Source organism: Choristoneura fumiferana, chromosome 6 (assembly GCF_025370935.1).
Source record: "Choristoneura fumiferana chromosome 6, NRCan_CFum_1, whole genome shotgun sequence".
Classification (NCBI taxonomy): Eukaryota; Metazoa; Arthropoda; class Insecta; order Lepidoptera; family Tortricidae; genus Choristoneura; species Choristoneura fumiferana.
The window spans coordinates 11,672,855-11,687,458 of NC_133477.1; the positions used below are offsets into that span (position 1 = coordinate 11,672,855).

Here is a 14,604-nt window from a genome sequence, read left to right on the forward strand (position 1 = left end):
GTGAGATCCAGGTTTATAGTGTAGTTGTAAAGAGTGGGCAGCCCGCGGGTGCCCCGTTCGGCACTGAGCCAAGCACGTCCAGAATTTACTTATGCTAAAGCCACACTCGCAGACGCATGCTTAGCGGCAAGCGTTTAATTTGGTGCTTGAACAATCCTACTGATATTAAAAATGCGAAAGTTTGTGACTATATCTGTGTATGTTTGTAATTCCTTCAAGCTAAAACGGTTGGACGGATTCGGATGAAATTTGGTATGTACATAGCTGGACATTTGAAATAACACAAAGCCTATTTTTATCCCGATATTCCCACGGGATTGGGATAAAATCTCGAAATCTAAACCGCTACGATTAGAGGCATGAAATGTGACGCGGGTGTTTCATGCTTGTTGCGTAATTTTTGAGATTTCCCATGAGCATTTTGTAAATTCCCGGAATTTTAATTCAACTGATGGATCTAAGGTTTGTTTACGTGGACAAAAACCGGACAACGCGATTCTCGTGGAGAGGGTTTATTTTCATAGACATTACGGAAATTTCCTACGAGTACCGTACTTTTAATCAAGTCAAGTCAAGTCAAGTCAAAATATCTTTTTTCAATTTAGGCTATAACAAGCACTTATGAATGTCAAAAAAAGTCTACCACTGGTTCGGAAAAACCTCTGCTGAGAAGAATCCGGCAGGAAACTCAACAATACAATAGACTTCTTTCTTATGAGTATTCATGTACCTAACGTATAGGTTATAGTAGTCTTGAACTGTTTACCTTGCTCTTGCTTTTCTTTTACCATTCATACACGATAGCTGCGTCTGTACAACAAATCCTGTGTATATGTTTGCATACCCGCTCTCCTCTAATTTCGTATAAATTGACACAATGTCACACTCATCCAACTATCATAGACTCCTAACAAAGTGCTAACACTTTATGAACTCTACGCTCTCTACTCATACCAAACAAAATTTTACTGACTTCCAAAAAAGATATTCTTAATTTGTTAAGTAGGTTTTTTATTGTTACAAACAGATTTAAAAATTTTAGAAGATTTGTAGCCCTTTATGAATAAGAGAGTAAGCTCAAAGTCAAAGTCAAAATATCTTTATTCAATTTAGGCTATAACAAGCACTTATGAATGTCAAAAAAAATCTATCACCGGTTCGGAAAAACCTCTGCTGAGAAGAATCCGGCAAGAAACTCAACGAGGTATATATATTTTTTTTAAAACAGATTTACAATATTATTAAATGATATGTATACATCACCAGTATTTAAAACAACTGTATTATTAGCTAGCTAGTATCGCTGTAACCTTAGCCTTACTTTGCTGTGCTCCTCCCACCGTGATACGAATATACTCTGCACTCGGAAATATGCCTCCATTCTGTATGTTTTGACGGCTGCCTGTGACGTCAAAGCTGGGAGAGAAGGAAAATAACCTACCCATTTTAATTTAATTTTTAGAAAAGCACCTTAAAAGCACCTTGAAAGTTAACGCATTATAAATATTAAGTTTAATGAATTTAAATAATTTGCATAATAATATGTGCTGAATGCGCGTTCTTAAGCGTTTTTTTTTAAATAACTTTGACTAAAGTGTAGTCAAAAAGAAATTACAACTTTTGAATTTTGATAATTGGGATTTCAGGAAACGCACACCAAGGGCGCACAAGGATCCACCGTTGTGGGCACGATGGGCATGCCCACAACCCAAATAGACTAGTAACGACACACTTTTAAAAGTCGTTCATGAGTGAGTTTGTACTCCGACTCGCACTTGGCCGATTTTTGGGTGGCTGCGTTACTTGGCTGTGACCACCACCTTTTTTGAGGGCTGGATCCGCGCCTGACGCACACAGTCCTCGAATTTCACTAATTAGCAGTTTGCATACGAATAACGAAAGACGAAAGGAACCGCTTTACCTGATTTATATGTTCCTATAGGTACCCACATAAAACATAAGGGTGTAGACTCAACTACATTCTAGTCTAGTAGGTAGTTGTGTAAAGTTCTAGTGGTAGTATTTTGAGAAATAATGAAAAATAACTTTAAATCTTAATACGAGTATATGATCCTAATATGGTTAGAAAAAACACAGAGTGGTATACTACGCTTATGTATTGAGTGGTATTTTCGAACTTAAAACTGCTCACGGGCTGTGTATATAAAATTGACTTGTATATATATGTATGCAAATTCTTTATTGTACAAAAGAAAAGAAACAAAATACAATTGGCAAACTTTGAGACATTTACTTGTGCCATCAGCCAAATAAGTGGTATACTTATTAATTTTTAAACAAGTTCCTATCAAATGCCGCTAAAGTTGAACTTTCAAGTTGACAGACACGTCTATTAGCATTATTATGACATGCAAACGATTATCAACTTTAGGGTGGTAGACCCCATATTTGGCTGATGGTACAAAGGCGAACTTATCCCTAACATCCTATCCTATCGTTATCCTTAAATTGTACTAGTATTTTTTGAACGCGAGCTTAATATTGTACATAATATAGGTCTTTAAGCCCCAGAAGTGCCTTGCTCACATAGCCACAATGAAATGAGCGAAATATTTTGCAGCAGAATCTCGTTATTAAATATCCTTGCAGCTGCCAAACGTATACCGACGTTTGATTGAACGGAAACTCTCCCAGTAAACGCTGAAGGGCTGAAATCATTTAATAACGCAAAAATTTTACTTAAGCCGACCCGAGTGCCCCGAGCGGAGTTATGCTAACGAACTGCCATTATGTTGCGCCCTCGTGTCACTGTGCGAAGGTTTTGCACTCTCGACCGAGTTATGGCAGAGGGTTGTTTCGGAAAATCATTTGTTGCTTTAGGGAAAAGCGGGCAGTAAGATCGCGCGCGGCGGCGTGGCCACACGTGTCGGAGCACCCCTCAGCGACGCGATCATAACCCCTCATATACTTCGATGAACACTGACGGAGGTGCTTTTTACTGAAACAACAAGTGAAACGTGACACTGTTACGCACAGTCAGCCGTGACAGAGTGCCGACTCTAAGTGGTGTAAAACTATAAAAACAGCTCGCTAAGACGTTGACGGATTTTGTTTTTGTGAAACTTGGAATGAATGAAATAAGTAAGTTTACTGTTGACTAGTTTAATAACTTTATGTTGAGGCGGTTTACTATAAAACTTTATTGTGCTCGTTATTTAGATTTCGAAGCCTGTTACAGCTTCTTTTAAAAGTTACAGCTGTATCGGCTCGTAAAAAAATTATGAATGGAAACTATCTAATTTAATTTTATGACAGCTTTCACGTTTTCCCATTTTTTTTAAATACATAGTATGTGCCTAGCAGTGGGACGTATATAGGCTGGGATGATGATGATGATGACATAGTATTTCAAGCGATCATTTTTTTTATATTATGTAGGTAAGTTTTATTATAAATTGGAATAAACATCCTGTTTTATCGATTATTAGTTTTAAATATATGAAATTTGTATCGTTTACGAGTAGTTCAAGTTAGACAATAAATAAAGTAGCTCCTCTCTTCGAATAACTATTAAAAAAATACTGTACTTACTGTATTTTAGACGTACCTACGTTTTTTTTAATTCTACTGGATGGCAAACGAGCAAGTGGGTCTCCTGATGGTAAGAGATCACCACCGCCCATAGACACCTGCAACACCAGGGGATTAAACGTGAACTTTAAGCTGTACATGTATTTAGATTTTTAACTTGTTTCTTGCGGAAATTCGGCCAAGCAAGTATTCATCCTGATTATGCAGTTTCAGTTACTAAGATCTGCAGGACTTGAATTAATTAAGCAGATTTATCGCTCGAATTGCTTCGCGTTTCCAAGTTGACAACGAATTTCAACTCCAACTTCCAGGATATTCTCTAGATTAAACTGACGATTTCCCGTTAACACTTAAATGTACCTGAGTTTGTGACCTCTTCACTTCGTCGAAGTAATTAAAAGTCGTGATTGCGTCTATGAACTTTGTTCATCAAAGTAGGTATGTGCGTGACCACTGGATTGCGTGTTTTATTGCGTGGAGTTGATACCCTTAGCGAAATTATAATATATATCATGGGAAAATTCCCTTATTGATTGCCCCTCTCTACCATTCAGAGATTCCTTCAGGGATAAGTCCGCCTTTGTACATTGTTCTTTTCTGTTTGTTAACTATCTGTATTTCCTTTTTCTACAATAAAGAATTCTACTACTACCACCACTACTACTACAATTGACACTGAGGGCCTGTTTCACCACTTGTCGACTAACTTTAAATGTCAGATAAAAGTTATGCCGTCTTTGTTTATTCGGACAAAACAAACAGAGATGGCATCACTGATATCCATCACTTAAAGTTAGTCGACAAGTGGTGAAACAGGCCCTAATTGTCCCAGTACCAAACTGAGCAAAACTTGGACGAGTAGATACGAGTAGGTAGTATGGGTACAGGCAATGAATTCTAGTTTTTTATAGACATAATATCTGTCCCGAGGGATCGAAATCTTGATGTCAAGCTTCATAGTCAGGTTCCCTATCACTTGGCTATTCACAGTCGTCTAAGTTTGTATAATTATTTAGTTTACACATGGTTAATGTAATATGCTATTAGTAGAAAAAACTTAAATGTTCTTCTTCTTTGTCTGATACTAATAGTTGTGGTTACGTAGCACGTCGGAAGAATTCTACTCCATCTCTGGCTGTCGCTTCTCTGGCCTGGCGCAAGCATCTGGTCAGTTCAGCGCATAGGAAAACGCCTCTTAAACTTGCCATAGATCCTTCCCTGAACTACGATTCGTTGTACAGTGTTCTCAACGTCTAGTTACATGATAAAGCTTAGTGCTAATTTGTTTTGATGTTGTGATATTAATTTCTATATTATGATAATAGTGCATCGGCCACCATGGTACTTAGCAGCATACAACATTGAAGTTATAACGACGGCTAAATTAAGAAGTATTTTGTTCGTGAAGAGTGGTCCGTGCGTATTATGTTTGACGACTTTCATGACAATAGTTCTCGAATGAGGAATATTTGTGACAGAATTGTTTAAAAAAAGAAGATTTAATTAAGTTATTAACATTAGAAATGTCAGGGAATGGGGTGTCTAAAATAATGCTCATAATGTATACCAGGGAGATTTTAAATGCCTCCATATAACAATTGAAAAGTATAATTTGGTTAATCGACGTGAGAATTCCTATTGCGACCGCAAACAGGGCAACTTTGACAACGGACGGGCTCGGATTGCAATTAGAAAGGGCGGCCAACTCGACAACATTTACATTTTAATTTAAATTTCTCGATCCTGACGAGATTCAAGATAAATTGGACTTCGTATTTAGCGCAATAATTTGAAACTGCCGCGCCGTGGTCTCCAAATTAAGGGGCAGGAATAATTGTTTGCGTTGTAATTAATAATTCACATTAATTTTATGAGTCCGCTATGAGCAGCTGTATTTTGTGGTTTGACTTTGATTAACCTGGGCACGCGTTAACATGGCGGAGCTGGTTTTAGTTAAATTGGTAATTGTTGTCAACAGCAAGTTATTTTAGTCGAAGATGCGTTCACTTAGAATGTTTTTACAATTTACAACGTTGACGGCTTAAATCAGCCGTGATAGGACTAATTTCACCGAAATAATTTATTGAATCAGGCGTTACTATGGAGGTCCATTACAACGAATTAAAAGAATTTATTTGCTTTGTTTTTTGTTTTGCTTTGGGTCTAACATCTGTTAGTATGGTGTACGGTTGTGTTGCTCTGAAGATGAGCTCTGCGCGTCAGTGTATTGTGGTGGTGGTGATAAATGAGTTTGTGTGATTTGTGTGATTTGTGTGTGTTCCTTAGAGTGTGGAGGTGGAGGAACTGCATGAAAACGCATATCTTGCATAAACTCAGCTATCATAAGGTCGTGGGTGAGCAAAGAAATTCTTTTAGTTCATTAATTTCATCCAAAAAAGAGGCTTTCGAAAAAGTCCAAACTACAACTTTGGTCTTTGTACCTGTGTGTTAACGTTTGTCAATTGTGTTTACTTCTTTATTCTTGTACAACAAAGGGCGTATATATAAGTAGATACATACATACTTAATGCTCTTCTCATACATTCAAAGGTTGACTGCTAGAGATCCATTTGATTAAAGATATGTTCGGCTTCGTATCTAAGTACTTGTATCAAGTTTTGTTAATTTTGCTTGTTTCTAAAAATACATTATTTTAATTCAATGAATAGCTTGTTAGGTTCACGAACATTGAGTGAGTAGGTACATCGGTTAATTACCTACACTTTTATTCTTTCCGGACCCCTCACGTCATTTGCAGACGTGACCGGGGTTTTCCCCTCATTTTTTAGCAATTTTCCCGAGATCAACATGACCATTACCCACGGAAGTATAACTTAGAAAGATTTTTAATAACCTTAATATTTTCATTAGGTACTTTTGAAATTATTCGATGGTCCAGTCTAGAAGACAAATGTTCTAAGTGTAAAAATTTTCATTTTTTATTTTGACAAGAGCAAACGGGAGAGCATGCTTATTTAGTACATTTGGCATTCAAATGTTAAAAATTAAAAATTTTGCACTTAGCACATTTGTGTTAAATGATATTGTAACGGTTGTTTTGTATTGTTGTGATGGTATTGTGTTAATATGAGTGAGTCTCGCGGTTGTTTCATGTTCAAAATTAGCACATTTGTCTACTAAACCATCGAATTATTCTTATGATTTTTTTGACTTTGCTAAAATTCTTGTTATATTTTTTTGTTGTTCGAATATCAATAAATATCTATAATTATCTGTTGATTTTGTAAAACAGGTCTGTAACATTAAACAACCTCGGTTTTTGTAACCTAGGCCTACACTTAAAATATAAGAACCGTGGAATTAGTCAGCCAATGTCAATGTAGTCTAAGCGGCTTACCTAGTTATTTTCATTACAGTAACAAATTAAATCTGTCAATTAATTCAGAAATTTCAACTTTTAAAGGGATGAAATTGTCTATAGGATTTCTTTACAATTATAAATATTGAAATACGAAAAACAAAATCAATTGTAACGGGGCAAAATAAGGGTTTTAAACAGATTTTGGAAATTCGTAACTTTGGATCGTAACGGTGTTTTGTTGTTGTGTAAAGAATTTAGGTATAGCTTACTCGTAAAGTGGTTTGCCATTGCACCGTACCGTATCACGATCGTAATTGAATGGTATGGTGCAGTGGCCAAACACCTTTACAGGTAAAGCTCATACATAGACTCTGAGAGGATTTCTAGGCGTGATTACGATTAAATGGAGAATAATGCTGTTTCGCATTAAGTCTTCGATGAGTCAATTGAGCTCAAAAATTAAAAAAAAAGATGATAGAAATGACAATTTAATGACGGAAACATTAAGAACAGTTTCAAAGTACGTTGGAACTTCCTCATTAAAATGCAAGGCGTGAGCGTTCTGGACCTTAGCTCAGCGTGTAAGGACGGTTGGCACGTTTTCCAATGCTTTGCTTATCAAGTTATCACTCAGTGAGTCACTTTCATACTGATCTTGTTAGAAAGTGATGCGAAAAGTAACGACGGTAGCAAGCGACAGCCTGGCCCGTTTCAGGCAACGTGTAATCTCGATGTTATTTTTTTGGGTTAATAAAATATACTTTAAATTATTACTCGTGATCTAAACTAAAACCACAAACAAAACTCTTTTGTTGACTTTGAAAAAGGACGAGGTTCTCAGTTCGTCGCCATTTTCTTTTTTTACTGTTCAACAACGAACCCAGAAACGTAAAATGTTGATAGTCAACGAGACGCTTCATATCAAGTTCTTGCTATTAAAACGGCTTCTATACCGAGCCTTTACGAGCACAGAGCGACGAGAGCACTCGAAAGAAACGCGGACGCAATATCATTCCATCAATATCGACATTGAAAAATGGACGATAACATTCGATTCGTTAGTCGCAAAAAGAAAATAATGCAAAATGCGGATTGGAACAGAGAACGGTTCTCATAGGCGGATAACAAAAGGAATGCGATGCCGATATCGGGTATCGTTCGTTTGATGGGACCGTAGTACCGGCGTAGCCATGTAGCCTCTCGTTCCGTAGCGCGTAGCAACCCGCGAGTACTCTCTGCCCAGGGGGCTATCTACTTCGAAATTCGAAAATCGAAGTCCGTATCGTACCGTCCCTCTCACTCTCGTATTTAATAATATTAGCGTCAGCGGGACGGCAAGATAAGAAGTTCGAATTTTGCACTTCGTTTATTTAGGGCCAGTTGTTTTGATTGCTTGCCAGCGACATTTGCTATATGTGTTACTTAGAACTTAAGTATGTACTTAGAAAGTTTGTGATAAATGATCATTTAGTATTCAGGCGTTACTTTGCGGAGGTCCATATCAATAAATTACAAGTATAATGGGCTAGTGTCGTAAATAAATCTAATCAGGACGTCAGCTAGAAATTTTGGGTTTTTTTTTCTTTAGTCAATTAAACAAGGGTATGATTTTATTGATTACCTAATAAATGCGTTTTCGGCGACCTAATAAATAATATTTGTTCCTAAAATACTAGATCTGTCACGTAAATTGAATCACCAAATAATATTAAAACGGTTACCGTCAAATATTATTTAAAAATTACTCGGAAATAATATTGATCATCAAATAAATATATTATTATTGGGTTCCAAAATAATAGATGTGGTACTAAAACTGAATCACCAAACAATATAGAAATGGCTTCCTAAAAATTAATTATAATCATTGACAAATAATATTGCTCATCAAACAATTGACCTGAAATTTGACGATAATGATATACAATTATTGAAATAATAATAATAATAATATCTTCTCACAAATTCACCAATTGACCCAGCCCCAAACTAAGCAGTTTGTTTTATGGGTGTTAAACAACGGGTAGACATACATACATATATACATACAAACATCCAAGACTCAAGTACCTACTACAAACATTTATTATCATACACTTATTAGCAAAATATGTTCGGTTCTGGCACTTCGCCAGGCTCGCTGGGCTCGCGCACTGAGGGTCGCAGTTCTACCTAACACTCCTCCTCGCTTCGCTCGTAGTCGTACCTAAGCAGACCTGCCTTAGTAGAATAGGTAGAAGCATCGAATCAAAGAACTGATCTATTTATTAGGTAACAGATCTATTATTTTGGTGATCGAATTTTGATGATCAAACTATAATTTAAGATACAGGTTTACATTAATCTGATGACTCATACTTAGAGACAGATTTGATTAATTTGATGACTAATATATTTCTTAGGGATATAATAATTAGGGTATCGCAGTTTAGTGACAAATCTTAATTTAAGTGACAGAAAATATAGTTCCCGTTAAACAAAAAGTTATGAAGATATGGCCAGTTAAATTGGGCGATTGCGCTGCTAAATGAATTTTTGACTGAAATCCAGGATGCTGACGTGTTTGCCGATGGTTGGGGAGCACTTTTATCTAAAATAATGTTATTTTTAGCATAGTATTAAGTATTAACGAGCTAGGCGTTTTGCAAACTGTAAGCCTGACTTCGTATTAAATAAATAATAAATAAATAAATAAAGATCCACGTTGCGTCACGCCGCGGCACTTATTAGCACGTCGTGACGTCATGATCCCACGCTCCTAAACTTTGACGCGCTATCTTTGTAATTTTTTGTTTGATTGACAAAAGAAAAAATACGTGTCCAATATCTCAGGGAACTACCCAGTTCAGGCGTTGCTTTGCGAAGGTCCATATTAACGGACTACAACATTTACAACCAATATATCAAACAAAACAATATCAACCAATAAATCATTGCAGGTGTCAAATTCCTATCTGTACTGCTGTCCAGTGGTAGTCTCGGGGTATGGCACGCAGCACGGAATGCTGAGGACATAGGTTCGCTTCCCAGCGCTGGTCTCTTTTTCTGGTTTTTCTGTGCATCTATGTTTCAGTTTGTATTTTCGATATGGATTTTACGGGATGACCGTAAAAGTAACAAAAATTTGGAGTTGAAATAAAAAATACGAAAAGACTCCAAAAACCAATCTTAATAATATTAATATTATCATATTTTTATGAATTTCACCCACAAAACTTCCAAGTTGTGTAAAAAAATACGAGTTAAGTTGAATTTGGCATATTTATGCTCAGTCTATTTCTAAGGTTTCAAAATTGTGCCTCCCTGTAAAGGAAACCCTAATATTTGGCTTACGTTTCCTGCTCTAGAGTTCAAAATAAAAAACTTATTTTCGTCAGAGGATATTTAGATATCAAAATATGAAACGTTTAAAATGTTAATTACGCAGAGTATCAGTCCTTTCATCTCGTTTATTCGTAATTTGTTGGGGTAATCGTCCGAAATGTCCCTAATGATGCTCAGTACCGAGATAAATATCGTAATAGCCTATAAATTTATCATTTTAATTCGCCTTTAATCTTTATTGATTTCATTGTAAGCGATTAGCGTGCAATTCGCAGCTTAGCCTGGTTTTATACGGTCATATTTATGTAGCTAGGTTTGAGAAGCTTTTACTTTTTTTAAATATTTCATCTAATTTTTATGTGTTTGTTTAATGTTTTTTTAATTTAACAAATTTTTTATTATTTTTTCAAGTCACAAACCAATTAATTACCTTTTTTTTTAATTTCAATGTCTATAATTTTTATTAGTGTTTATATCATCATATTACACCGATTTTTAATTTGCTTTTGGATAGTTTTAAGTTACCATTAATGTATTTAACTTGACTATTATTATTATTGTTACCATATTAAATTAAATACATGTTTCCTACGTCCTGGTATATATGTCGGCTGCCGATCGTTAATTCCGGCAGATCACGAAATTCCTAGGCATTTCGTGAAATGGCGACATTTCATGAATTGGCTAAGGGACATCCGCCATGTCGTTGAAAACTCACCGTTTACGGTATGCCTACTGACGTTTAGGCAGATCATGAAATTCCTATGCATATCATGAAATGCCGCCATTTCATGATTTGGCCAGTTTAGGCAGATCATGAAATTCCTAGGCATATCATGAAACGCCGCCATATCGGTTCTGGCATTTCGCCGGCCGCTGCCGCGGCACACTCGCTTCGCTCGCTCGGCTCGTGCGTTGTGGTCATAATTAAAACTTCGCTTCGCTCGTCGTGCCTCAATTTTTATTTTTTTCGACTTATCACGATGTGCTCGGTAAAGCGCTAGGAATATCGACGAATGCATTGCTCTAATCGATCTGCCGTATTGTTTCTCAGGCACACCGTGATTTGCCTGGCTAACGTTTAAGCATATCATGAAATGGCGCCATTTCACGATATGCCTAGGAATTTCATGATCTGGCCGATTTTACGATCGGCCGCCGACATATACGTGACGCGATATCCTAGCAAATGCTTTTAAATTGAAATTTGCCGAGAAATAAATCCGCAGCGTTAAAGTCAGCGCTGGAGCCAGACAGTGCGGGTTTGGTCCCGTCCTGAATATTAAAGTTGCCGCTTATGCTATCTGTAATTCGAAAACGCTTAGTCGCCTTAATTTATACTGCATAATAACAGTTAAAACGAGGTTAAAACTAACGTTTAGGTAGAAAGCCCCGTGGGTTTTTATTATATCGTAGTATTATTAACTGAAATCTACTCTGGAAAAGCGAAGAAAAGTGAGATGAACGCAACGGTAAAAGCACAAGTAATTGTAGGTAGGTACATAATGAGATTAATGAACTCAGTATTTTAACCTAATAATAAATGGACATAAAGTCCCTTTAAATATGCAATATTTAATGAGTTCCTTTTCATGGGTGCCTATACGAATAAAGTACTGTGGTATTTTTTGTACAAAACTTTTTCCTCTCATTCTGAGAATTTGATGAAGTCGGTACGAGGAAAACGGAATGGAAATAGAAAAGTCTCCTTATTGGTTGCGTGAATTACTTCATACTCATACGTCTGGGGTTATAACAGATGTTCGGCTATCGCTTTGTGATATTATACGGGTAGCTATAAACCAGATCGAGGCAGCTTTAAGTATTGAGTTCGAGTTTAAGTATTAATTTTATTATGTAAGTACATAGCTCAGTCAAAATATTGGATATGTGTCAGGATACTTTTTGGCAAATTAATTTAACATAGTAAGTACTTATTGCTAAAATTTCGTATTTTCTGTTTGTTCAATAAATAAGTTGAAACATTGGATTGTCGTGTTTTGTTATATTATTTAAACGCGAAGCAACAAAGAGAAATTTACCTATATGATAAAAGTGAAAAAAAAAATAAGTGGAAAAAATTCGAGGCTAAACCAAAGTAAGATTTTAGTAAGAGTTTGAGAAGATTATAACTCACAAATTAATTTAGTCACTAATCATAATAAGTTTACCATTTAAGTTTCGGTGAAAGAAATTAATTCAGGATTTACATCATCCGCAATGTTCACGCTTGGAACTAAAGCCCAAAGCCTCTCAGTCCGAAAGGCATGTGCCCAACTGTGGGATGTGTACAGGCTACAGATAGTACTAAACCATACCTATAGATGTTTGTAAATATTTGTAATCCTGTTTCTTTTGACACTCTCTGACTTGCATGCGTTCCTGCCTGCTCAGAGGCTCCCTTGTGCAAATTTCAAATTAGGGCGCCGTTTTTTTGTAGCTACGTAAACGTAATCCATCCCACAGGAGTTTATGAAAAACGCATTGCGGTTTTTCGGAGAAATAAAAGCAAAGTGTTCTTATCCTAAAATGAATATGGGAAGGGTCGTTCGGCGCCCGGCAGGGGTTGCGAACTACCGACCGAGTAGACCGCATACGGCGGGCCATGTTGTTTGTGGACAGAGTAATTAAATCGTTATTATATTTCTCTTTTAGTCATTTGCTTAAGGCCATTTTGACTTTTGACCCACATTTTACCTACTTGGTTGTTAATGTGTATGTGTTTAAGGTTTTATAACTAAAACATTTACTTGTAGCTTACGCCACTAGTCCATTCGTCTGTTCGCCTGTGGCTTATCTGGCTGTGCATTTTGACCAATAAGACGCACTATTTGTAGTCTAGCACAAAATTGTCGGGTGATTAATCCGATTTTTTTATTGTTTGCGTAATCGTTTTCAAACGACTGTATCTTATATGTCATGTAGTAGCTATTGTTGTTTGCGATTCCACTACCCACGTTGCATTAGAGTTTTAGTTTCAGACGCAATAAAAATGTTTGGTGAATCTCGTTTCTAGCTGTTTTGTTTTATTTGCCCTTTGAACTAGGTCGAGCTATCGGCGGCCTGTGCTCCTCGGGGTTCCGAGACTTATTCTATTTATTGGTTGGATGTTGTTGCAAGAATTTCTTACTAACGTCTCTGTTTGCGTTCTTCTGGGATTGTGAAGTCTAGAAATTGATTTATTTTTAGAAGTGACTGAAGAAATATAGCTTTAGTGAGTTATTACATGTTGAACTTAGATTTTATCAGTCAATGCTGGTTTTGCTTCCTTTGCGTACCTGACAGGTTTTCTTTCCAATTTGGTATGTATTAAGCATGCCAGTTAAGCAGTTATGGGTCTTTTAGTAAGATTGGTAATGTATAAGAAATGAATAAGATGTATTAAATTATAGAAAGGGCAGGTTAGATGAATGAAATCAAGGGATGTAAATGTGGAGGTAGAAAAAGGGAGGATATGTCTCTAATAAGTTTTTCAGTAGGTAATAATGTCATGGAAAAATTTACCAACATTTAATGTTGGTAAATGTTGTCAATGAACGTACTTCACTCGTACCCCATTCGTAAACGCTAAATTACGCCTATATGTACGCAATATGTCAGCATAAAACGAAAAAAGTTCGCCGAAAGGGAGACCGGCACCTAACAAGCGCACTTAATGATACCCTAGTCGGCAAAACTCAAAAGACAAACGAATCGCCCTGAACAAAGAAATCGTTTATGCTTTTCCTCAATGTGCTCTATATTTCGGCACGTATAGGGCACGCAGCCGTTTCATGAGGCTACTGAGCTTGTAAGAAAATACTATCGCTCTGCAATCACTTAATGAGAACGGCTTATTTGCCAGCGTAAAGTTGTACCATGTTTACCTAGGAAGATTAAATGAAGTAGACTTGTTATTCAGATCGAATATCGTTGTTTCATAAAAGCAAATTCTGTTTGTTTAAATGGATATCTGTTTCTGGTAACGTAATTGAAACATTTGGAACAACAATGAGTATTAAATAAGGTACTAATTGGCACAATTAAGACTTGGATCAACATTCAATTCCATCAATCGAATTATTAGTTAGGTACCTAGCTGTGTGTGATATACCTAACTGTTTTTTATTTGTCAGTGAAGAGTAGGTACGTAAAATTGGCTTCAGTAAATCGCGAAAACATAACTACCAATAATTAAACTAAAACGCGTATTTTACATGAACGAACTAAACTAAAACAATAACAGCAATTACGAATTCATTCATACCCAATTGCCGATAGAATAAAAAGCGATCACAAAAATTGAAATGCTCCAAGTTATAAAAGCTTCGGCAGCAACTTTTAACAACTTTTTGTTTTAATATCATCGGGAAAGCTTTTTCTTATAATTGTTTTTTTCCGCCTTCGAAGTCAAGCGGAACGATGCG

At 36.4% G+C, this 14,604-nt stretch overlaps 1 protein-coding gene across 2 annotated transcripts in view; it reads left to right on the plus strand.

Moving 5' to 3' along the window:
• Positions 1-2,869: 2,869 nt before the first annotated feature.
• The window catches only part of LOC141429080 (uncharacterized), a 155,183-nt gene continuing 143,448 nt past the window's right edge, over positions 2,870-14,604 (plus strand). For both annotated transcript variants that reach the window (XM_074089263.1, XM_074089264.1), the window contains exon 1: positions 2,870-3,102. The gene's annotated coding sequence lies outside the window, so the exon portion shown is untranslated. The remainder of the gene's footprint in view (positions 3,103-14,604) is intronic.